This window comes from Oryctolagus cuniculus, chromosome 18, assembly GCF_051225735.1.
Source record: "Oryctolagus cuniculus isolate XC-2025 breed Fujian yellow rabbit chromosome 18, ASM5122573v1, whole genome shotgun sequence".
NCBI lineage: Eukaryota > Metazoa > Chordata > Mammalia > Lagomorpha > Leporidae > Oryctolagus > Oryctolagus cuniculus.
Genome location: NC_142884.1, coordinates 58,148,564 through 58,172,933, shown reverse-complemented (window position 1 = coordinate 58,172,933; position 24,370 = coordinate 58,148,564). Strand labels below are relative to the sequence as shown.

Here is a 24,370-nt window from a genome sequence, read left to right as displayed (position 1 = left end):
AATCATCGTTGCCTGTTTGGATTAACTTGTGTATATAACACCCAGCTTCTAAGTATGTAGAAATGCTGGAAGTCAGCATCATATATCCATGACTGCTTTGAATCCCCAAGATGGTCAGATGCTTTGCTTGGCATGTGAAGAACTTGGAAATTGTTGATTACACTTTTTCAAACTCAGCTTTCATGAAAACATATATTTAGTTACAGTCGGCAAATGCCCATTGGTTTTCCAGTCTTTCCTTGTTAATAACTAATTATTTGCAAAATGATAGCCCACTTGGCCGGCGCTGCGGCTCACTAGGCTAATCCTCCACCTTGCGGCACCGGCACACCGGGTTCTAGTCCCGGTCGGGGTGCTGGATTCTGTCCCGGATGCCCCTCTTCCAGGCCAGCTCTCTGCTGTGGCCCGGGAGTGCAGTGGAGGATGGCCCAGGTGCTTGGGCCCTGCACCCCATTGGAGACCGGGATAAGTACCTGGCTCCTGCCTTCGGATCAGCGCGGAGGTCATTGGAGGGTGAACCAATGGCAAAAGGAAGACCTTTCTCTCTGTCTCTCTCTCTCACTGTCCACTCTGCCTGTCGAAAAAAAAAATGATAGCCCACTTGACTTATTTTTTGCTTATTTTAAGTGTTTTAGAAAACAACCCAAACCTACATTTATCAAGGCTGAATAATGTGGGCCAACTGAGAACATCATTACAGCCCTTGAAAATAAATTAGAAATTCCACCTGTCATTTGACACTCAAGTAGATAGTCAATGGCTGTTTTCAATATTTTAAAATTTAATGTATATGTATATATATTTATATATTTAGTTTTGTGATTGATTTCTAACTACAACCGTTCCTCTGTTTTCCCAAATAGCCAGCCTTAGAGTGGATTAACCTAGGCCAGACCAAAGATGAGTTCTCACATGGCTCACAGTTCCTGGCATGCAAAGTTGGAAGAGACAGACAGTGATAATAATGACGGGTGCTATCCCTGGAGGGAGACTAAGAGAAACACAGTGTACCACAGGAGTCCAGCAACTAATTCACACCAGGGAGTGCTACCAAAATTACACTAGCAGTCAATGGGAGGGTTCAGCTGAGGGAGCATTGTGGACACAGGCACAGAGAAGAGCAGACTCCCTAGGGCAGTAGGTGAGGCTGGGGATAGACTGGTGAGGGATACATGACCTGTGTTAGTGAGCATGGACATATCCTGACCCAATAGGAAACCATGTAGAATCTTAATAGTGTCAGAGACTTTATGTGACAATTGCCATCCTTCTAGTTGGTGACTTCCCTCAAAAAGGGACTGTCTGGGACTGGTGTTGTGGTGTAGTGGGTGAAGCCACTACCTGCAACACCAGAATCCTGTATGAGTGCTGGCTCAAGTCCCAGCTGCTTCAGTTCCGCTAATCTGCCTGGGAAAGCAGTGGGAGATGGCTCAAGTGCTTGTGCCCTTGCTACCCCCGTGGAAGACCTGGATGGAGTTCTAGGCTCCTGGCTTCAGCCTGGTTCATCCCTAGCCCCTGCAACCATTTAGGGGGTGAACCAGTGCATGGAAGATCTGTCTTTCGTTCTGTCTCTTTCTCCCCCTATCTCTCCTTATCTCTGTGTTAACTCTGCCTTTCAAATAAATATATAAATAAATCTTAATAAAAAGAAGGTGTGTCTGCTTTGCCATGTGAATTACATTAAAATTGTTTGAGATGTATTATTCATCACAAAGGCGACAAACAAAATAAACTGCAGAAGAAGTAGTACTTGTTGTTTTGGAGCACATTTAACCCTTACCAGTAGACTGGATGGATGTTGTTAGCAAGATGGCACGGTCTTGTCTGTGGTGCACTTTAGATCCAAGACACCATCTTACGCTCTAGCCCCCGCTGCCATTGCTAAAACCAGGTGACCAGATGGCCCATCCACAGGTGCCAGCTCCATCCCCCACTCTAATGGGATTCAATGCTCCTACTTTCCTGCCCCCCCCCCCCCCCCCGGCGAAAGTATAGCAGGACCTATGCTCCTGGTCTCTATCTCTCTTACTCTCTCACCCCTACCCCCCTTGCCGGCCCCTCGGGCTTCCCCCACCCCACAATAAACCTTTCCTCTAACTCTGTTTGGTGTGTTTTGTGGTGGCCTTACAGTTGTCCCTACAGCTTTCTTGCATCTTGCCTATATTTATTTGTATTTGCTTGCCACCTGCCTCCCAAAAAATAATCTCCCAAAAGCTAAAAAGTAAGATCACTAGCATTTTAGAATAAAAAGTGGCATGCCCTGTCTTGGAGGAAGGCTGTTCCTTTTTGATCTATCCCAGGTGATCCCAGGTTGCATGACAATGGGACCAGCTCATTTCGGATGTGCAGCTTTCACAGTGGAACTGCTTACCGCTACTCCAGCCCCATTCATGCGGTGGAGAAATTATTATGGCCAAGTGGGAAGGGCAGAGCTTTTGGAGCCAGGGAAATCTAGTTTGGAATTCCGGTTCCTACTAAGTAGCTTGTTTATCATGGATATGGTCTTTGACTTCTCTGAGACCTCATACCCTCCACTTTGGGAAGCTAGGAATGGAATAAAGCCAAGACCCTCCCAGTAGTGTTGGGAAGATTAATTGTTTAAAAAGGCACATTAGAAGCACCATGACAATAAAGTCAGGGACATTATAGACATAGTAGATGGCAAATAAACCTGGAGCTTCCAGTATTGCAAAGGAGGAAAGTGAAGCTATGTAATTTGAGCAAGAAATAGGAAAAAATGTAGAGAGTAGCAGGTTTGCTCATATGCTAGATGACTGTTTGTTTATTCATTTCCCAAAGATATTACAAAGGCTGTGAATATTTATTTAGTTCTGCTCCCAATAGCCCTTCTAATAGGGAATTATTTGGGTACAACGAAAGACATTTGTAAATGCGGCTGATAAGACTGGAATTGGACAAGGAGTGTTTTGTTGGACACAAGAATTCTATTGTCCCTGGCTTCAGTTGTCAAGTGCCCGGGGAACCCAGAATTTATGGTGGCAGCACAATGGGTCTTTCAGGACCCTGCGAGAGAGCTGTGAGATCCCGCTCCCCGGCTTTTCAGGCCCGCTAATCTTTTTATCGGGCCTGGACAATGCCGGATTCAGCTGCTGCCTGAGCCTCCTGACTGTCCATTGGCCGTCAGGTATTGTGCAGTAATTACCATGGTGACAATGGACTCTCTCTACGCCCGTCCATCGGCGCTTTGGAAAACGGCGAAGGTTGTCACTTTGTATTAAGGTGCCTCCAAAGGCATGACTTACTTAGAAAAACGACTAAAGAGAAATAAAGATAATCGTGTTAAGAGTTTGATTTAAAGGGCCACTGTGTCAAATCCATTTGGAGCCCAGAAACTCTTTATGGTTGTTTTCTTGTAATTACAGTGAGACACTTGGAGTCATCCCCTGTAGGGCAGCGAGGAGCCAGCCTGGGGATTTTTGCAGGGCAGGCAGAGCCGTGGGCAGCTGGCAGCCCTTAACCACCCAGTGGGAACTGAGGTTCAGGCTGAACCAGTAAACTTTGAAGGATCCCTGAACTTTTTTGAGACTCGGTTTTCTCATCTGAAATATAGGATGTATGCAAAATGCCTGTAGATTAATATGACTTACAGTGATTGAATATTAATATATAAAATATATCAATATTGGGTTTATAAAAACGCTTACACGGCCAGCGCCGCGACTCACTAGGCTAATCCTCCGCCTGCGGCGCCAGCACACTGGGTTCTAGTCCTGGTTCGAGCGCCGGATTCTGTTCCGGTTGCTCCTCTTCCAGTCCAGCTCTCTGCTGTGGCCTGGGAGGGCAGTGGAGGATGGCCCAGGTCCTTGGGCCCTGCACCCGCATGGGAGACCAGGAAAGGCACCTGGCTCCTGGCTTCGGATCAGCGCAGTGCGCCGGCTGCAGCAGCCACTGGGGGGTGAACCAACGGAAAAGGAAGACCTTTCTTTCTGTCTCTCTCTCACTGTCCACTCTGCCTGTCAAAAAACAAAACAAAACAAAACACGCTTACACATATACCATAGGGCTTCATGAATAATAAATACACAATGAGAGGTAAAACTTGCCCAATTGTAAGAGCACAATGTGTATCTTTTCATAATCACTGCTATTGAATATTATTTATTTTAAAGGCATGGAATGCATTTATCTTCACAACTCTTCACAGTAAATCCCCACAACTGCTATTACCCCCATTTTCTGAGGCTCAGAAAATTCTTTTTTGACCCAAATCATACCAGCTGGGAAGAGTCAAAGCCTAGAAATTAGGTCTTGGTTTCTCACATTCAGTACTGCTTCTTCCATTAAAAAAATTTTTTTGAATCTTACCATGTAAATGGCAATATACTCTTTTGCACATTAAAAGAAAGAACTGGAGAGGGTGTTGGTTATGGGTGTTGGTTATGAATGTGCTCAGAAAACAAAAAGCTCATTTATCTGAATACTTATGTGCATTTCTTTGTATATATAGTGCCTTTCAATAATTTTTTAAAAAAAGAGAAATTCTAAAAACTCAAAAGAAATTCATCATCTACAATCCTATCTTACAAAATATGTTTCACCATATGGTTCTGGAACTTTTGGCAGTAACACGAAGAAAAACACTCAATGATGATTATTAGTTGAGTCTAATCATTCCTTCAACAATGTCAAAAACACATGATATCCAAAAGAGACAGAAGTCCCTGTCTGCAGGGCTCCCAGGACCCACTGCTCACGTGTGGCCTCTGTGTCACCCCTTTTCCTGCCTGCAGAGTGAGAAAAGCACAGAGCAGCATCAGCCATGCAGCTTGGATTTCTAGATAACTGTGAAGTTCATGGCGACAATTCTCCTTCTTCTTCCAATGAGAGTTTCAAAAACCTAGTATTTCATCTGTTTATACAATGGTGATATATAAACATGTAATAGTTGTTTGTTTTAGTTGACTCTGTTTCAAAACACCTGAAATTCCCCATTTTGTTGCTGTAGCTAAACGTGGAAATTATCTATGCTTGTGTGCCGGACAGTTGGCTTGATTTGCCCTTGGAAGCAGGAAAAATTGTGGATTCTTATTTCTGGTAAAAAGAGTGATTTAGCCCAGCCAGGCTACTTCCTTGCTATATACACTTGGTCACTTACTGTTCAGTCTCAGTTTCTCCATCTGTAAAATAGAGCTGTCGCTATATCCTTGGGCTATGCTGCTTCCCTCAATGGCGGCTTTTTCCCTTTTAGCTCGTGACCCCTGTGTTGCACCTATACCAGGACAGTGCACACAGTGTGTACTCAGTGTGTACAGGTCTGAGGACCTGGCAGGGGCATTGATGGGATTGGTAGAGTGGGGACTGTTTCAATCACATTCACATATATTTAAATCTAATTCACATGTACTCTTAATAACCGCCTTCCTTGACTGTTTTCTTGGACTTTGCCATGATCAAACATTTTCTTCACCCACTTTACCCCTGGGCTTCATAGTGTCCCTTTTCCTGGTTTCCCAATCTTCCTGAAATAATATATAGCATGGAGCGTCTGTGCACTTATGAATAAGTGGCTTGTCCACTTATTCAGTGGAAAGCCATGCACAGGGAGATAGGGGGCTGCTGGAGGGCAGTGATTCTGAGCTGGAAGGCATGTGTGATGAAACACAGATCTTAGCAAATACATGAATGGGAGAAGTCCTGAGAGTAGGCAGGCGATAGATGTAGCAAGATTGGATCAGAGTTCTGTGGCTCAAAAGGAACCCTTGATTCCGGGTATGGGGGAGTTCTTAGTTATCAGGAGGATGAGGAAAAATGAATATTCTAATCAAGAAAGCTTCTGCAGCAATAGAACATCTACTGGATACCTACACAGCCCCCTCCAATGCATCAACTTTGTTTAAAGTATAAAAAACAGCTTTGATTTCCTATGGTTGCTTTTTTTTTCTTTTCTGAGAAACATGGTATAGCTGTAAGCCATCAATTTTCAGAGAACTCATGCCCATGTTTTTCTAAAATGTTTGTAGTGCTCAGGATTCATAGACAATTCACCATTGATTTTTGTTTTCCTTCTGAACCTTTTAATTGGATGTGCAGGCTTTTGGTAAAAGGCATTTTATAGGAAACATGTGGTAGGGAAGAAAAGGCCAAGTAGAGAGAGTTCAATTAGGTTCTTCTTCTTCTTTTCTTTTCTAAATAGATTTAAGAAACAAACTTTTAAAAACACATTGACCAAAAAACCCAGCTGCTTTAACAGGCTGGAGACGAGAAAGAAAGCAGAACACAGGCTATGAAGTCTGACTGCTGGATTCTGTTCCGACCTTGAATACCATTGCCTATGCACACCTTCAGCAAGAGTCTTAGCCCTTTGAATGGTGGGTTCTTAATACTCAGTGTTAATATGTATTTAAAGAGAATGTGTTGGTGAACCCTCTGAAAGTGTCTCTGCTTATAACTTTTCAGTTATTTATTGCTTAGTCACATGCCATCTTTATTAATGAGTCTTCCATTGCTGTAACCAAATATCGGAGCCTGGGCAATATATAAGTAAAGATGTTCATTTAGTTCACAGTTTTGGAAGCTGAATATCCAAACAGTATGTTGCTAGCTCTTGCATGGACCCCTTCCTACATTGCATTATGGTGGCTAGCATTCTGGGGGAGTGCATGGAACAGGGAGAGATCACATGGTGAGGCAGGAAGTCAGAGGCCAGGGAAGGATCAGTATTGCTCTTTGGTGCAGCTGTTTTTGAAGATCTTCCCATGGTTCCAAGAGAACTGCATCAGTTCCCTCCAGGGACAGGGCCCTCCCTGACCCGATGACTTCCCGTCTAGGCCTCACCTCTCCCCCACTCCCCCTGCTGACACATGGGACCAAGCGCCCAACCCATGCAGTCTTAGGGAACGCATTTAGACCATGTCTAAATCATAGCTTCACTTCCAGAGTTAGTGACTTACAATGATCTACTCTTTCATCTTACAATTTTTTCGAGTTGAGTGACTTAAATTAGCTGGTTCTTATTTGGAGTCTCTCATGTCATAAAGTCAGATGATTGTGTCACATGAATGTCTGAATGAGTTGACTGTCCAAGATGGCATCTTCATTCACCTTTCTGGGTAAATATGGAGATGAAGGGCGTCTCTATTTCTCCATGTGGCTGGCTGAAGTTTGTCCAGGACATGAAGGTGTGTTCAGCCTTCTGAAACAGCAGCTCTATTCTCCCAGAGCAAGCATTCAAAGAGCACAAGACACAGTCTACCATATTTCTATATTGGTCAGCTCAGCCAACTGTAATAAAATGCTATAGAGTGGCCGGCACTGTGGCATAGCGAGTAAAGCTTCCATCTGCAGTGCCAGCATCCCATATGAGTGCCGGTTCGAGACCCAGCTGCTCTACTTCTGATCCACCTCTCTCCTATGGCCTGGGAAAGCAGTAGAAGATGGCTCAGGTTCTTGGGCCCCTGCACCCAAGTGGGAGACCCGGAAGAAGCTCCTGTCTCCTATCTATGGATTGGCCCAGCTCCACCTGTTGAAACCATTTGGGGAGTGAACCATTGGATGGGAGACCTCTCTCTCTCTCTCTGCCTCAGTCTTTCTGTAGTTCTGCCTTTCAAATAAATATATAAATCGTTAAAATAAATAAATTAAAATACCATAGACCAGGTGACTAAAATGATAGATATTTATTTATTACAGTGTTTGAGGCTAAAAAGTCCAAGATCAAGGAGCCAATACATTTGGTTCCTGTTGAGGGCTTTCCTGCTGGCTTTCAGACAGCTCTCTTCTCATTGCATCCTCAGATTGCTGAGAGACAGATTCAGAGAAAGAGCTTTCTTTTTTGATTCTTTTCTTTTAAAGTTTTTTTTTTTTTTATTTGAAAGAGTTACAGAGAGGGTAGAGAGAGAGAGAGAGAGAGAGGTCTTCCATCTGCTACGTCACTCCCCAGATGGCCGCAATGGCCGGAGCTGCACTGATCTGAAGCCAGGAGCCAGGAGCTCCTTCTGGGTCTCCCATGTGGGTACAGGGGCCCAAGCACTTGGGCCATCTTCTACTGCTTTCCCAGGCCGTCGCAGAGAGCTGGATCAGAAGAGGAGCAGCCGGGACTAGGACCGGAACCCATATGGATGCCGGTGCTTCAGGCCAGGGCTTTAACCCGCTGTGCCACAGCACTGGTCCCTCTTTTTTGATTCTTACAAGGATACCAATTCTGTAATGGAAGCTACACCATCATAACCTCATCTAGACCTAATTACCTCTTAAAGCGCCTACTTCCAAATGATACCACATTAGGGTTTATGGATATGAATTCTGTGTTACAAAAACATTCAATTCATAAAATTCCATCCTTAGCCTCACAAAATTCATATTTTTACTTCGTTCAAAACCCATTCATCCAATCCCAGCAACTCCCATATTGTCAACTTGTTTCAGCATCAACTCTAAATTTCGAACTTTTGTCTAAAAATTATCTAAATCAGTATTTGTATGACTCAAAGTAGGATTCATGCTGATCCAAGACTCTTATTTTTGTGACTCTGTGAAGATAGATAAGTTGTGTACTTACAAAATACAGCGATAGACATGCAAATGATAGACATTCCCATTCCTAGGTGGAGAAACTGGGAGGAAGAAAGGGGCAATGGGACCCAACCAAGTCCAAGCCTAGCAAGGCAAGTGCCATTAGACCTTAACTCAAAAAGTATCCTTTTTGGACCAATGCTCTGCCTGGTAGAACTGCCAGGATTCAGGCCCCTTCCCCATATCTCATAGACTGTTGCATTTGCTTTGTTTCTTTGCTGATTGGCTCAAATTCACAGGGAAAGGAACTGCATAAGGACATGAATATCAGAAGGCATGGTTCGTTGGTAGGACCATTCTTGGAGACCATCTGCAACTTGTAACTTACGGCAAGGTTGGGTCCTTCCTCATTGGTTTATGTGTTATATGAACTCTCTGTGTGGTTTTCTCCATGATGACAAGTGCATCTAGAAGCTTTCCTTGTGCTGCTCTGTCCTGGGCATCTCAGGAATTGCATATATGAAGACAGTTCCTCCTCCTCCTCTTCTTCCTCCTCCTCCTAATTTACTTATTTATTTGAAAGGCAGAATTATAGAGAGGCAGAAGCAGAGAAAGAGAGAGAGAGGTCCTCCATCCACTGGTTCACTCCCCAGATGGCTGCAACGGCCGGAGCTGTGCTGATCCGAAGCCAGGACCCAGGAGCTTCTTCCGGGTCTCCCATGTGGGTACAGGGGCCCAAGCACTTGGGCCATCCTCCACTACTTTCCCAGGCCATAGCAGAGAGCTGGGTCAGAAGTGGAGCAGCTGGGACTTGAACCGGCACCCATATGGGATGCCGGCACTGCAGGCAGCAACTTTACCCACTCCGCCACAGCGCTGGCCCCTCTTCTTTTTAATATAGTCACCAAAACCAAATGTTAGGAACATTCTTCAGTAGATTTAAAATCCATGTCCTGTTCTTCACTAAGCAAGATTTTTGTTTGTTTACTGTTTTAAAAAAGGTGTTGATTGTGGCGGGCTTTTAGATGGAAGCAAGACAAACAAGGGAAAGTGAATTTGGAAAGAAACAAAGCGGAATTTTTAAAAAGTCAAAGAAAAGAGCTGCTTAAGCCCATGGTACACGCTGGAATGGTCCTAGAAAGCAGAAGCTCTCCAGATGAAGAACGTTCAGGAACTCCTTCGTGCTGTCATGTGGGCATGTTCTGCCAGCCAGCGCCTTCCTTGGTTCAGCGCCTCACTTTCTAAAGACGACAGCTATTTAGGCATTCCCTATTCCTGTTTATTCATTCATTCTGCAAGTATACATTGAACAGCTGCTCTGGGCTAGGGAATGTGTTAGACACTGGTAGATACGAAAATGAATCAAACCAAAATCCAGGCAGAACAAAATCACCGCACAGAACAGCAGAGTGCAGTGTACCAGAGTGCGTAGAATTCAGTCTTGAAAAGAGTTGCAGCTCTGTCAGCCCAGTGCTCTGGTCTCCTGAAGTGGAGATGAGAGCTCCTGTCACCACCACCACCAGTGTTATCCCTCGCCCTTGCAGCTCCAGAACAGTGCTTCTTTCATTTTAGCAGGGAATTCATTGCCCTGGACTCAACATCTTATCAGAAATTGGCTCTGAGACTTCATATCTACTCCTTGGGTTTGTTGTCAGTGCTGGAGAAAATGCATGTGAAGTACACAGCACGTTGTGTGCTTTGAGTGTGCAACTGCTTTTATCTTTTTTTTTTTTTAATCAAAGTACCAAGCACTTGTGGTTAATCACACCATCCAGGGACCTCCCAATCCATGACAAGTACTTCCCCTGTTGTCTATCAGTTGTGCCAATTTGTTTGTAGCTGTCTTTACCCAACAGGACTGTTATCCTCTAAGATTAAACTCTGTATTATGCAATTGTGTGTACCCACTTTGGATGTAACGTCTCGGATACTAATCATGCTTTTACTTTTTTGTTTCTTTGTAGAAATCACTGTGTTTTTGGCTCAGTGGCTCCGTGACATTCATTCCTGTTATTTGTTGAGTGACCAATCAGATGGGTGGAGTGTGTTATAGAAATTGGCAGCAAGTATCCAATGGGTGAAGAAGGTAAGGCGGACCAGTTTGCATGCCACTGTGAGTGTCAGGGTGGGAACCGCGCCTTCCTAGTCCATCCCTCAACCTTGGCTTGACTGAGCCTTCAGAAATGCAAAGCAGAACTTGGAAGGCAGGGAAGGCCTTTCGTCCTGGGCTCTGAAGAATGAGATTTTTCAGTGTTTTTGCTATTGAGTTCTCTTTATTTAACACCTGTTATGTGGTAGCGCAGGGACGGTAATCTCTGTGACTATAGAAAATGCAGAGGACAAAGCAACAACTAAAAGGATTGCAATTATTTTCAAGGGCTTGGTAGACAGACTGGCTGAGATAATTGCCATGTTGCTTCTTTGTGCTTTCCTTTCTTTTGACAAGAATTCTTAAAATAGGAACAAACCACCTTACATTCCAAAAGGAAAAGAAATTTCTGGAGGCTGAACCTTTAAGACCTCATAGGTCAGAGCCAGAGGCCATGAGCCAGGAGGCTTGATTTCAACTCTCAGACCCAATTCTGCTGTGCACTGTCTGTGTACCCTTAGGTTAATGAGCTCTTTTCTGGGCTACAAGGGTGGTTGGTTGAACCTAGGATCTCCAATACTTCCTAGCCTCTAGGAGTCTACATATCCTTTCATCTTCTCCACCTGCTCAGTGGTAACTGGAGCTGTTTTCATAGGACATCTAGATATCTGGATGGAAATAGAAGAATTTTTTCTACCAGCATGGCTTTCTACATTTGGGGTTCCACATCTGCTTGTCCAGGTGTCTACAGCTCATCCCTATGTGGATGTCCAGAATAAGCAAAATTCACAGCATTATTTTCCCTCCTAAACGTGCACTTTGTTCTGTGTCACACATTTGACATTGTTAAAACCACCCAGATGAGAAGCATGGGAAAGATCCTGTGTGTCTCTCAATCCCTCACTTCCAACAGCAGTTGATTCCTGTCAGTCCTACTCTCTGCTGACTTTTAGAATTATCTTACATCTCTCTATTCCTGCTGTCACCACCCAAATTCAAGCCAAACCCTGTGCTTCAATATTACTGAAATTACCACCTATTGGGCCTTTTTTTTCTCCTTGTTTATCACCTTCTTTACCCCTACTGTACCATGTCCCTAAGTCTGTGTATTATATAACATTTCCACTTAATCCTTTTCATTGACAGAGATTTGAACTCCTTTACAAGCCTCTAGAACCCTTTGATGATGGTGGCCCTGTTTTGATATCCAAACTCATTTCTTAGCTTCTCTGTCTTCCTGCCCAACCTTCATTACGGGTATCCACTGTGAGATTTACCCACAGAACACAACCTCATTTCCACAAATCCGCATAATCTTTCTTTCTTCTCACAAGCAGTCTTACTTTATGTATTAGCTTGGGTCTCACTATATGGGGTTTTTTTCTTTCTTTTTTCCTTCCTTCCTTCCTTCCTTCCTTCCTTCCTTCCTTCCTTCCTTCCTTCCTTCCTTCCTTCCTTCTCTCTCTCTCTCTCTCTCTCTCTCTCTCTTTCTTTCTTTCTTTCTTTCTCCTCTCTTCTTTCTTCCTCTTTCTTTCTCTCTTTCTCTTTTTTCTTTCTTTTCTTTTTTCTTTCATCTCCTAAGACTAAGCAGCTAAGCTGTGGATGCCTCCTACACAATACTTTGGCAGTAAGTGGTAGTACTGTTTACTTCGATTCCACACTGTGTCATCATTATCTACTGAGTTGTCTTTCTTCCCAGATGGACTTCAAGATTCTTGAGGGCAGAACTTGCAAGCAGTAGATTATCAGTGTACTTTTAATAGAAGACGAGGAAGAAGTATAGTGGGTAACCACAGTGATAATAATGACAGATAACAGATATTGCCTTCTTACCATGGATCAAGCTCATAGAGTCTTTAAAGATACAACTTTCCTTGACTCATGTAAAAGGTCTTTGGTAAATAATGATAAATGTCCAACATTTTAAAAATGAGAAAACTCTTGGAGAAAGTAAGTAACTTGCCCAAGGTCATATGCTTTAATATTTATCCCTGAATGTGTGACCATGGGAAGTCTTACTTTAGCCAGAGCTTGTTTTTTTTTGTTTTTTGTTTTTTGTTTTATTTTTCACCACTCTCCTCTTCTGCCTTTCTGTGAATAAATCTTTTACATCATGTCTTTTACAAAAGACATTTCCTCTACATCAAGCCAGAGGCTTTTTCTGCAGCTAAACTCATGTTAAACAGATAGGCAAGGCACCCCTGCAACTGAAATCCATAAATTGTTTGTAACTTACACTCGTATTTGAATGTGTATCTTTTTGGGGAGAAAATTTCAGCTTGCAGAGCCCCCAGCTCTTTCTCCTGTGCTCCTGTTGTTATTTATCATGGGGATAAACAAATGAAAACACTCACACAGGAAGCAAAACACCACTCCTCTGCAAATGCACCAGTATGTTTTGAAAATCATGGGACTGACTCCTCTTACATTCACAGATTTTCCCTCATTTGTGCTGAATGAAGCCTGGTTCAGCAAATGAAACACATCTCTCCGTGGATATGGCTGTGAATGATGATCACCTCATTTCTGCCAAGCCAAATGGCCTCTTCACTTCATCAGCTCTTTGAATTCTTCAATAGGATGTGCAAGTGGCATTTCCTATTTTTCTAGATAATAGGGACAATTAGAATAAGGTACCAATGAAACCGAGTCAAAAGTTAAACAGAAAGTACTTGAATTTAATTTCACTTCTAGGAAATCTGCTAGGTTCCTTTTTCTTTCACCTAGAAATGAAGAACAGCCTGTTTTGAAGAGTTTTGCATAGGTTTTATCCCAAAATAGGGAGGGAGAATATACAAGTGCTTTGTGGTACCCTTAAAAGTGTTGCCAGTAGAACAACCCTTAGATCTTTCTGGATAAGCTCTTTGTTTTATGGAGAGGAATTTCGTGTCTTGGGGAAGGAAAGGACTTGCTGGTTATCATAATTTCAGGTTTTGGAAAGACAAAAGTAACCAACAACTTCGTGTTTTTGACGCCAAATCCATTCAGGATCAGTGTTTCTTGGGTAACTACCTAGGACGTGCTGCAATTACAGATGGAAGTGGAAGAGCGCTCTCCCTTCCTTAAGAACTTACAGCCACGTATCTCTGTATATAGCAGTCAAAGTCTGAGTTGGGAGTGGGGGAGATGGGTATAGAGGTAGTGATAAATGGGTGGGTGGGGAAGAGAGAGAGAGGGAGAGAGAGAGCGCTTTGAACAAGTGATGCCATGGTGAAGAAGTGCCTTGGGCTCCCAGCATTAGCGCTCTTTCTAACTTCCAGGGGAATCGAGCTTGAGTGTCCCTTCCTGGCACATCTGGCCTGCCTCAGCACACTTCTCAGAGCAGGGAAGGAATTACTTGTGAAAACAGAGGATGGGGCTTCTCAGTCTTGCAGCCTTGTTGGGCTTTTAATAGGGCACTAGGGCCTGGAAGTAAATGTCTTGCAGAAGTGAAGGGGACATGTCCTTTGATCAAGAGAAGTGTACACACACTGGCACCCTGCTGAGTAGCAATCAGCGGGGGCTGCTGGTCACAGGTCACCCAGTTATCTTTCATTTGCATAGAAGTCAATCTAGGAAGCTGCTGGGAAGGCAGCTCACCTGTGCTGGCATTTCCATCCAGCTCTGCATTGTCCCTGACAGCTCAAAATGTTGGCAGCCAGCTTTCTAACCCTCTGTGCCTGCTGGGTCTGTCTGTGAATGCACATTTCCTATTTTGGGATGTAGGCTACTATGGAGAAGGAGGCCAGATATCTGTAGTCAGTGTCACTGGAATCATAAACAGACACTCAAGTTCACTTGTTGATCGCACATTGCAGCTCTTCGGTGTATAAAATATGACTGTCACTCTGGGTGGGAATTTGGCATGTACTGCATCTCCTACCAGAGTGTGTGAGTTTAGGTCCTGGATTCACTTACAATGGTAAGTTCCTGCTAGACTGCACTCAGGTAGGCAGCTTGGGTCCTTGCCACTCACATGGGAGACCTGTATTGAATTCCCAGCTCCTGATTTCATCCTGGCCCAGCCCAGGCTGTTGTACACATTTGGAGAATGAACCAGTGCATGGGAGATCTCCACCCGTCTCTCTATGATCCAAATAAATAAAACAGCAAAAATAAGCATTTGCAATGTGACTGTCACTACCACGATCAACTAATGATTACCTGAAACTCTGTGTGCTAGGCACATGAACACAATACCCCTGACTGAAATCAACATTAAAGGAAAAACCTGAACCAAACTTGAGGTTGCTTTATGTAGCTAACGATAAGCAAAGGACAGAGGCTCCTCCCAACACTAACGGTGACAGCTGACGTTTACTGAGCATGTCCTCGTGTAGGCACTATGCTGTGTGCTCTGCATTCATCATTGTCTTTGATATTACTGACATTCTAAGTCTAACGCAGTTTCCATGGTTCATTTATAGATGAGGGCACTGAGATTCATAGAAAATAGACATTGCCAATGGTGGGTAGACACAGGGTCCCCATGCTGAAGCACAGCACTGTAGTGCCTCCTATTGATCAGTGTGTGTCTTCTACTTTCTCTGACTTCTAGTTTTATCCAAGTTGGAGGCTAATAATTATTAAAATTATCTTGATGTGGCTGGCTTCTAAATCTCTACTTGGACTTTCAAGGAGATCTACCTGGTTGTGGCTAACTCAGCAGTAGGAAGCCAAATAGATGCTTAATGAGAAGCAAATATAGGTAGAGGAAATCAGAGCTCTAGATGTTTTCATTCATCAACCATTTCTTTTTTTTTTTCATATAAAAGCACATATTGAAGGAAACATTTTATTTCTTGAACTAATCAAAACTTGTGCAATACATTGACAGTGTTCTGATTTTGACTTTTTTTTAACTTTAATTTAATGAATATAAATTTCCAAAGTACAGCTTATGGATTACAATGGCTTCCCCCCCATAACTTCCCTCCCACCTGCAACCCTCCCCTTTCCTGCTCCCTCTTCCCTTCCATTCACATCAAGATTCATTTTCAATTCTCGTTGTATACAGAAGATCAGTTTAGCATATATTAAGTAAAGATTTCAACAGTTTGCACCCACATAGAAACACAAAGTGAAAAATACTGTTTGAGTACTAGTTATAGCATTAAATCACAATGTACAGCACATTAAGAACAGAGATCCTACATGAGGAGTAAGTGCACAGTGACTCCTATTGTTGATTTAACAAATTGACACTCTTGTTTATGGCATCAGCAATCACCCTAGGCTCTTGTCATGAGTTGCCAAAGCTATGGAAGCCTTTTGAGTTCACCGAGACTCTGATCATATTTAGACAAGGTCGTAGTCAAAGTGGAAGTTCTCTCCTCCCTTCAAAGAAAGGTACCTCCTTCTTTGATGACCTGTTCTTTCCACTGGGATCTCACTCGCGGAGATCTTTCATTTAAGTTATTTATTTATTTATTTATTTATTTTTGCCAGAGTGTCTTGGCTTTCCATGCCTGAAATACTCTCATGGGCTTTTCATCCAGATCCACATGCTTTAAGGGCTGATTCTGAGGCCTGAGTGCTGTTTAGGACATCCACCATTCTATGAGTCTGCTGTGTATCTTGCTTCCCACGTTGGATCGTTCTCTCCCTTTTTTATTCTATCAGCTAGTATTTGCAGAGACTAGTCTTGTTTATGTGATCCCTTTGACTCTTAGTCCTATCATTATGATCAATTGTGAACTGAAATTGATCACTTGGACTAGTGAGATGGCATTGGTACATGCCACCTTGATGGGATTGAATTGTAATCCCCTGGTATGTTTCTAACTACCGTTTGGGGCAAGTCAGCTTGAGCATGTCCCAAACTGTACATCCCCTCCTTCTCTTATTCCCACTCTTATATTTAACAGTGATCACTTTTCAGTTAAGTTTTAACACTTAAGAATAACTGTGTATTAATTACAGAATTCAACCAATAGTATTAAATAGAACAAACAAACAAAAAAATACTAAGAGGGATAACGTATTAAATTGTTCATCAACAGTCAGGGCAAGGGCTGATCAAGTCACCGTTTCTCATAGTGTTCATTTCACTTTAACAGTTTCCTTTTTGGTGCTCGGTTAGTTGTCACCGATCAGGGAGAACATATGATATTTGTTCCTTTGGGACTAGCTTATTTCACTCAGCATAATGTTTTCCAGATTCCTCCATTTTGTTGCAAATGACCGGATTTCATTGTTTTTTACTGCTGTATAGTATTCTATAGAGTACATATCCCATAATTTCTTTATCCAGTCTACTGCATCAACCATTTCTTGAGAACCATTCCTATTTTATGCCTTGGACCAGGAATATAATGAGAAACCAAATGCAGATGAGTCAGTACAACAATGAAACTAAGGTTATGCCTTCTAAAATCTCCCCTTATTGTGATGTACTTAGGCTGGCAGACAAATAACCCTGGTGTGGAGGTACTTCCAGACAATTTTGCAGATCTGTAGGGGTGCAGGGGGGCTGCCTGTGCTAGACAGAGTCAAGTGAGACTGTGGGCATAGACTCCCAGGAACAGATCAGGAAGCAAACAAAACAACCACTACAGGAGTTGTCATGGCTAGTGGAGTACCCCATGAAAAATTTGATGATTTTCATTTCTATTTAAATAGACAAGGTGGCTAATTATATAAAGATGGTTTAAAATCCAAAATGTGAAAAGGAACTCTATAGAGAATTGAATCTCCTTCAGTTTGTAATCCCTCAATTTCTTTTCCTGGAATCAATCACTATTTTTGGATTTCTGTGCAACCTTTCAGTGGGTGAGTTACAAACACATCCACGGAGTTACTTCCTCCACATTTGGATATGCACATGGATGGAAACCAACTATAAATACCGTTCTGTGCTCTTTGCTTTCAAAAATAAACTGTTTCTAAGTTTTTCTCCATGTTTGGTTTGCTTACACTCATTGGGTCAAAAACATTTTTAAGAAAATTTTAAGATACTCCAACCCTACATAAAAGTTGCAAAAACTGTACAGTTAATTCTTAGGAATCCTTCATTTGTAGTCACTGATTCTTTAAATCGTTTTTCCATGTTCCATGCAATACTTTTTATGAATGTAATCCAAAGCCAAGGTACACTGGACGTCAGTTACCTATAGACATGGGCAAGCTTCCTCTTCCCAACACATACAGCAAGATAATCCAGAGACATTTGAAGCTGAGAATATGTTCCCCTCCATATTACTTGCAATGCATTGCCAGGAGCAGCAAATCTACCTCCAGAGTAGAGATGGAAGGCCATCTCTTTAGGCCATTTGATTTTGGGGAATCAGTTTTGCTGTTTCCTCAAGCACTTAGCAAGAGCAAATGTCACAGACATGTGAGCGTCCTCTCTGCACCTGGCTTCTGTGTCCAGTGTTCCAGGACGGTTACAAACAGTACAGTTGAAATGTAATCACTTCATTTCCTACAACTGGCCACTTAGAGAGCATTATCTCTCTGTTCTGCTTGTTAAAAGACAACACGCCATCTCAAAGCCTGGTGTAGGATTGCCTCCCCTTAAAGATCAAAGCTTCTGAGCGCTGCTCAAGTTATCTGTGCACATCCTCTGTGCATTGCATGGTGAGAGATAGTTCGGACTGGAGGTGCGAGGGACTTTGAATACTGTGACAGGCAGGGTTTAACTCAATCAGACAGTATGTTATGGTATTGCAACCATGTGCCCTGGGCCTAAGAGGATTGTTTTCAATTATTCATTCATTGACTCATCAAATAATTCCTGAAGGAATTCATGGCACTCTTCTGTGCTCCATGCCAAGATATGGGCATGCTTTTTGCAGACCGAGTTCTCAGGATCTATGGGTTGACAACTAGACAATCACAATCTTAATTGAAGAAAACAATTAACATGAGAATGGTGGGGTAGACTCTCTAAGAAATCGTTTCCTGGCTATTCATTAATTAGTCCATTCATATACTTTAAACACATGTTTACTGGCTGCTGTTCTAAATCTACACGTGCACCCAAGAATAGGCCATTGCAGTTTCCTATTCTCAAGAAACACATTTGTGTGTCTGGGTATTCCCTGACGTCTCTCTGAGTTTATCAGTTTCCTTGAGTTGGGTCCACCTGGAAGGTTCAGTTGTCCCTGGAGTGTTTCAGGAGAAAACCAAGCTATTGCAGGTTTGTTTTCTTAGGTCCCCTGTGATCCCTGAGCCACAGAATCACTGTTTCCTCTGGAGGCTGGTAACCCACATTACCCTGTGCCCATGGGGCACTCAGAGCTCAAGACAATGAGAGAGAGCAGGGAAGAAAACTTAACAAGCCTTCTAAAATCCACCACCCACGTGCTGCATCTGCTGAAGATCTCAAAGGTCACAGCCGACACCTGGCTGATGGCTCCATTTGGAAGCCTTAGAAAAATTGAGGAGGGGACATCGAGTTTATCTTTTCAAGGGCTCTGAATTTTAGAATCTAAGTGCTATTCCAAATGCTGTTGGGCTACCATAGCAACAGCTTTTATACGTTAAAAAATATTTATTTGAAAGGCACAGAGAGAGAGAGAGAGAGAGAGAGAGAGTGAGCTCCCATTCCCCAGTTCACTCCACAGCTGAGGCTGGCCCATGCCAAAGCCAGGAGTTGGGAAGTCAAGCCAGGTCTCCCATGTGGGTGGCAGGAACCCAAGTTCTTGAACCATCACCACTGCCTTTCAGAGTTTTGCATGGGCAGGGAGCCAGAGGTAGGCATCAAACCCAGGCACCCTGACATGGGACTTGGGCATCCTATTCAGTGTTTTAATCACTAGACCAAATGCCAACCACCATTTTTTTTTAAGATTTATTTATTTTACTTGAAAGTCAGAGTTACACAGAGAGAGGAGAGGCAGAGAGAGAGAGAGAGAGAGAGAGAGGTCTTTCCTCTGATGGTTCACTCCCCAATTGTCCTCAACGGCTGGAACTGTGCCGATCCGAAGCCAGGAGCTGAGAGCCTCCTCCAGGTCGCCCATGCTGGTTCAGGGGCCCAAGGACTTGGGCCATCTTCTACTGCTATCTCAGGCCATAGCAGAGAGCTGGATGGGAAGTGGAACAGCCGGGACTTGAACTGGCGCCCATATGGGATGCCGGCGCTTCAACCAGGGTGTTAACCCGCTGTGCCACAGTGCTGGCCCCACCACCGTTTTTTTAAGAAAAGGAATTTTTAGAAGTTCCAATTATATGATATCTCTCTAAATGAATTCTTTCGATGGAAATTTCTAAATGATTTCCCCATGTGTCCATAACAGACACTATTTTGGATCTCTTTACTCTCAACTCCTTCAGAATTTCCACTTAAAAATGGACCCAGAGAAATTTATTCATTACTCCAAGAAAATTTACATTATTCTTCAGCCAAAGGAAGTCACACCATTTTTTGCTCATGTAGTTTCTCTCTTTCAGGATTTTAAGCTGGACCCTACACATCTGCTGCACTCCTGCACCACCACCACCTCCCCGCCCCCGCCACACACACACACACACACACACACACCAGAACCAGCAGCCTGTCCTCGCACTGTACTTGCCAGGGGGCTGGAGGTCAGGGTCATGAGCATGTCCATCTCAGTGCTCTGTTCCCCAGTCCTTCTCCACTGAGCCACAGCATGATTTTTCTCAATCCAGATTGTATCAAGTTGCTTTAGCTTCAAACCCCAGCTTCGGGAGCTTGCAGTCCCTCACAGGATAAATAGGAAAGTCCTTTTCCTGGCTCGTAAAGCTGACATAACCCAGCTCCCACTCTCGTTTGCAGAAGCACCCCCCCCCCCCCCAGCCATCTTCCTATTCAACTCTCCATCCGAATCCGTATCAAACGTTGATGATGCCTGGACACACTGCAGAACTTCACATCTTACTTATCTCTCACGGGTTTTTCTTCTGTGTCCCCATTTGTCTTGGTAGCAGAGTAGAAGTCTCTCCCCTGGGTGGGGTTTTCAGACCCCATGAAATAATTTATCACTTCTCTGCCCTGTTGATGGAAGGCTTTGGTTCCTTGGGGTCCTACTATCACTTCCACAGGCACTGGGGAGTTTTACCCTCATGAACCTCTTTTTCCATACAAAAAACAAAAAAAATGGAAAAAAATGATACTTTACAACTATTTTGGTGTGAATATGAATGTAATCTGTTCTAAAAGCTCATTTTTCCTTCTGAGTTTAAATGAGATTAATACATCCCTGTGAACCCTCTGGAGGTGCTGTGGGCCCCAGGCAGTGTTAGCTGCTGAGCCTCATGGAGAAGTTGGCACTGATGTCCCTCTGTCAATGCATTGCCATGTATTCATTTTCAACTCTGCAAGTTAGGTTTTGGAAGACAGCATCATGCTCAGTACCACATCTTCTAGTGCAGTGTGTAGGGCACCTATGTGTGCTTTGTGAACCGGTTTTCACAGGAATGAGACATGATCTTCAACTGCGGGAGCCTTGTGCTGCTTAGAGCTTGACACAGACTCCGTTAGGCCAAGGCTACTTTTCCAAAAAGGACAGCATCCTCACCCCCTACTATCTGCAACACCCTTTAAAGTTTGCACGGAGCTCCCCTGTGCCTTGTCGATTATGTTTCCTTGAAGTGAGTGTTACTCAACCTATTCCACTGAGAATAAACTGAGGCTTAGACAGGTTATGGGGTTTGAGAAATAACCATTGTCCTCTATGTGCATAGTACTTGGCAGAGTCAGGATTCGAGTCTATTTTTTTTTCCTCCTGAGAGACCAGTGTCAATTTTCTTTCAAAGCACAGAGCACTCTACTCAAATTAAGAAAGATATTGCTTCATGATACATTTTTGGAAGTATCAAGACCTGTTGGAAACAGTGGATCCCAAGCTGAGCACTGTGCTGCACCACCCGGTTTCCACCTCACGGAAGCACTGGCGATTCCAGGCACTGGGGGTGCCGTTGGCAGACGACGCCCCACTCAGCCCCGTCAAGGTTTGCTTCACTTGCAGCTTCCAATTCAGCTCGTGTCATGTCCTTTCCCAGGGCATCCCACATGGGAGAACTGGTCCGTGGTGGTGTGGCTCTCTCGGCTCTACCAGGAATCAGTTTTAATTATCAGCTTTGCCCCAGACGGCCTTGCAGGGTGGTCATTGTTGGGCTGCGTCACACCTCGCCTTCTCTTTGTATCTGACCCTGCTATCCTTCCCCAGATGTTGTTCCCGAGAGTACTGCACCCTCTAACGAGCATCCCCACATGAAACTTGGGCTCGCAGTAAGTCTCCCGGAGCATCCAACCTGCGACGAACTCTATTGAGTCCTCTGCAACAAGCCTTCTTCTGTCTGTGCATGAATAGACCAGATCCACTTATATCTTCATTGTGTTCATTGAATGCCTATTCACTGGATGCTTAGCACTGTGCTAGGTACCAGGGTACTGCCACGAGCCAGACAGAAAAGGACGTTTGGTTACACGCACTTTCCATTACTTCTCCTCTGAAGGCAGATGATACTCCCATTTCTCTGTGCAGGTTCTGTGTCTCCAAGAGCGTTCTAGTTACCCCAGCACTGAAATGGACAGAGGGACAAGAGAACTCCCCGTTATCCGAGTTCTGATGATTGCTTTCCACAGGAAAGCCGGCTTCTGGGGATTGGCAGCTGCGTCATTGAGTGGCTGTCCCCTCACCTGTCCAGGGACTCCTCGTTTCCTTCCTCCTAGGCCCAGTGTGAAGTCTGGGTCGGAAGGGGCTCGAGCTGGAACAGGAGAGCAGGGGCTGGGATGGCTGCACAGAATGGGTTTTGAGAGGTTGGCCTCAGGTCCATAGGAAGCCAGTGGGAATTCCTGTCAGCATCAGAAGTTGACAGGAAAAGATAAGATGGAAGGGACAGAGGTCTGGATTTAATTTTCAGTAGGATGGAGGGGTGAGGGGCGGGGTTTCCTTGCATTGCCCACAGTCCTTATTTAAACCTCTCGAATGACACCCCAGAGTCTAACTCTGCCATCAGCGCTCCCTTGCTGCTGTCACTCCCTAGCTCTTCCCTCTCCCATCCACTCCGCTGTGCTGCGGGCTGGCTGCCTCCTGAGTAGACCCAGGTGCTCCCAGCCTCTGGAACTTGGCATTCTCTGTCCTCGGAGTCTCCTTCTCATCCTCTCTTCAGGGTCCCCCTTTCAGAGGTCTTTCCCAACCTCAGAGCCACACCTGCCTCCCACCCTGAAGTCAGTCTGCATTTCATCCTTTTCTGTCTAATGGTTCGTGGAAGTTCTCATGACTTCCAAATAGTCTATTTTTATTTCATAGTTAACTTTTAAAATTTTATTTATTTATTTGAAAGGCAGAATTATAGAAACAGAGAGGGAGACACACAGAGAGAGAGAGAGAGAGAGAGAGAGAGAGAGAGAGATCTTCCATGTGCTGGTTCACTCCCCAGATGGCCACAACAGTCAGGACTGAGTCAGGCTGAAGCCAGGAAACAGGGACTCTATCCTGGTGTCCCACATGGGTGGCAAGGGCCCAAGTACTTGGGCCGTCTTCCCTTGCCTCTCAAGCACATTAACAGGAAGCTGGGCAGAAGCAGAGCAGCCAGGACTTGAACCAGCACTCCAGTATGGGATGCCCACATGGTAAGTGGCAGCTTAACCCACCGCACCAAAAGGCTGAACCTCTCACAGTTGACTTTTAAATTGTCTGTGTTTCTTCCATGAGATTCTGAGCCTCTGGAGGTTAAGAGACTTGCCCTGTATTGCTGTCTCCTATGTCTTGAGTGTCAAAAGCAGTGCTGTTCACACTAGTAGGAGCAACAACAATATTTTTCAAATGAATAACTAAACCAAGACATAAGCGTTAAATGTTTCCCTGATGGGTTGACAAGAATATGATGGTTGGGGTGCTTGCCTTAGAAAACATCTTGGCTCAGGGGGACTGGAGCCTGGGCGGCCTCACATGGCTGGGATGAGCAGGAGCTTCTGCATCTATTCCTGAGTGATGGTGCCTCCTGGACCATCACTCAGATTTGAGTGGCATCATTTCCTGGAGCACTCCGCTCTTGGGAAGTCAACAGCTGCATAATGGTTTCTCTGTGTGTTCAACGGTGCATTAACATGGGCCTTTCGGGCCTGCTCAGACTTGCCTGACCCATCTCCCAGCAGGGGAGCCCATGCATCTGTAATACTCTGGAAAATTGGGGCTGACATGGAGCTTGGTACCCAAAGTGATTCCACTCAAGCAAACACAGAGAATAATAGCCATGCACTTAAATGCTTGAGTAGGTATCAGTTGGAAGAACATTCCAATAATCTAAGTTTATAAAGCCTGTTGGTATGAATTTTTGAAATGGCACTTACTCCAGTTTATTCTTGACAAATGGTGTTTGCAGCCATTGAGATATTTTATTTCAATTATGTGCTGGTGTTGTAGAGAGAAGGTTTCTGACAATAGCAAGGCATGAGCCATTTTTATTGTGCTTCTATCACTATTCCCATTGCTAAACTTAACTGGACAGTTCATTAAGATGAAAAATTAACAGCACATGCTTTGGGGAGAATAATCATGGAACATGACAGCTTGTGGAGGCATTGGCATTTAGAGAAGCAGACAGGTGACAAACGTGCTGGTCTTGGAAGATGTGGTGATTGTCCAATCAGCTAGTACCTATGCCTTTCCTGAATTCCTACTGTGTGTCTTCTGAGTTGCTGGGGGAAGAAAAACAGGAAACATGATTATTACCCTCCAAGAACATTCCATCTATTTGGTAAGGTTTCAGCTGTCAATCCTGGAGCTCCAGAGGGGTAGGCAAGTGCTTTGTTGCTGACTGTGCGTTGAGGAGTAATTCAGTGTGGACTTAGAGAAGATTTATCACAACTTGAAGAACAGCAGTATGTTGATTAGTAAAATATGTCATAAAACGCAG

General features: G+C 44.0%; 1 protein-coding gene across 4 annotated transcripts in view; it reads left to right on the top strand.

Annotated features, from left to right (window-relative positions):
* Positions 1-24,370, top strand: part of CDH11 (cadherin 11) — a 163,770-nt gene that overhangs the window by 56,311 nt on the left and 83,089 nt on the right. For 3 of the 4 annotated variants that reach the window (XM_051846856.3, XM_070063307.2, XM_089319346.1), the window contains exon 2: positions 10,437-10,558. The exons of the other annotated variant lie outside the window; for it this stretch is intronic. The gene's annotated coding sequence lies outside the window, so the exon portion shown is untranslated. The remainder of the gene's footprint in view (positions 1-10,436; positions 10,559-24,370) is intronic. 4 annotated transcript variants of the gene reach the window in all.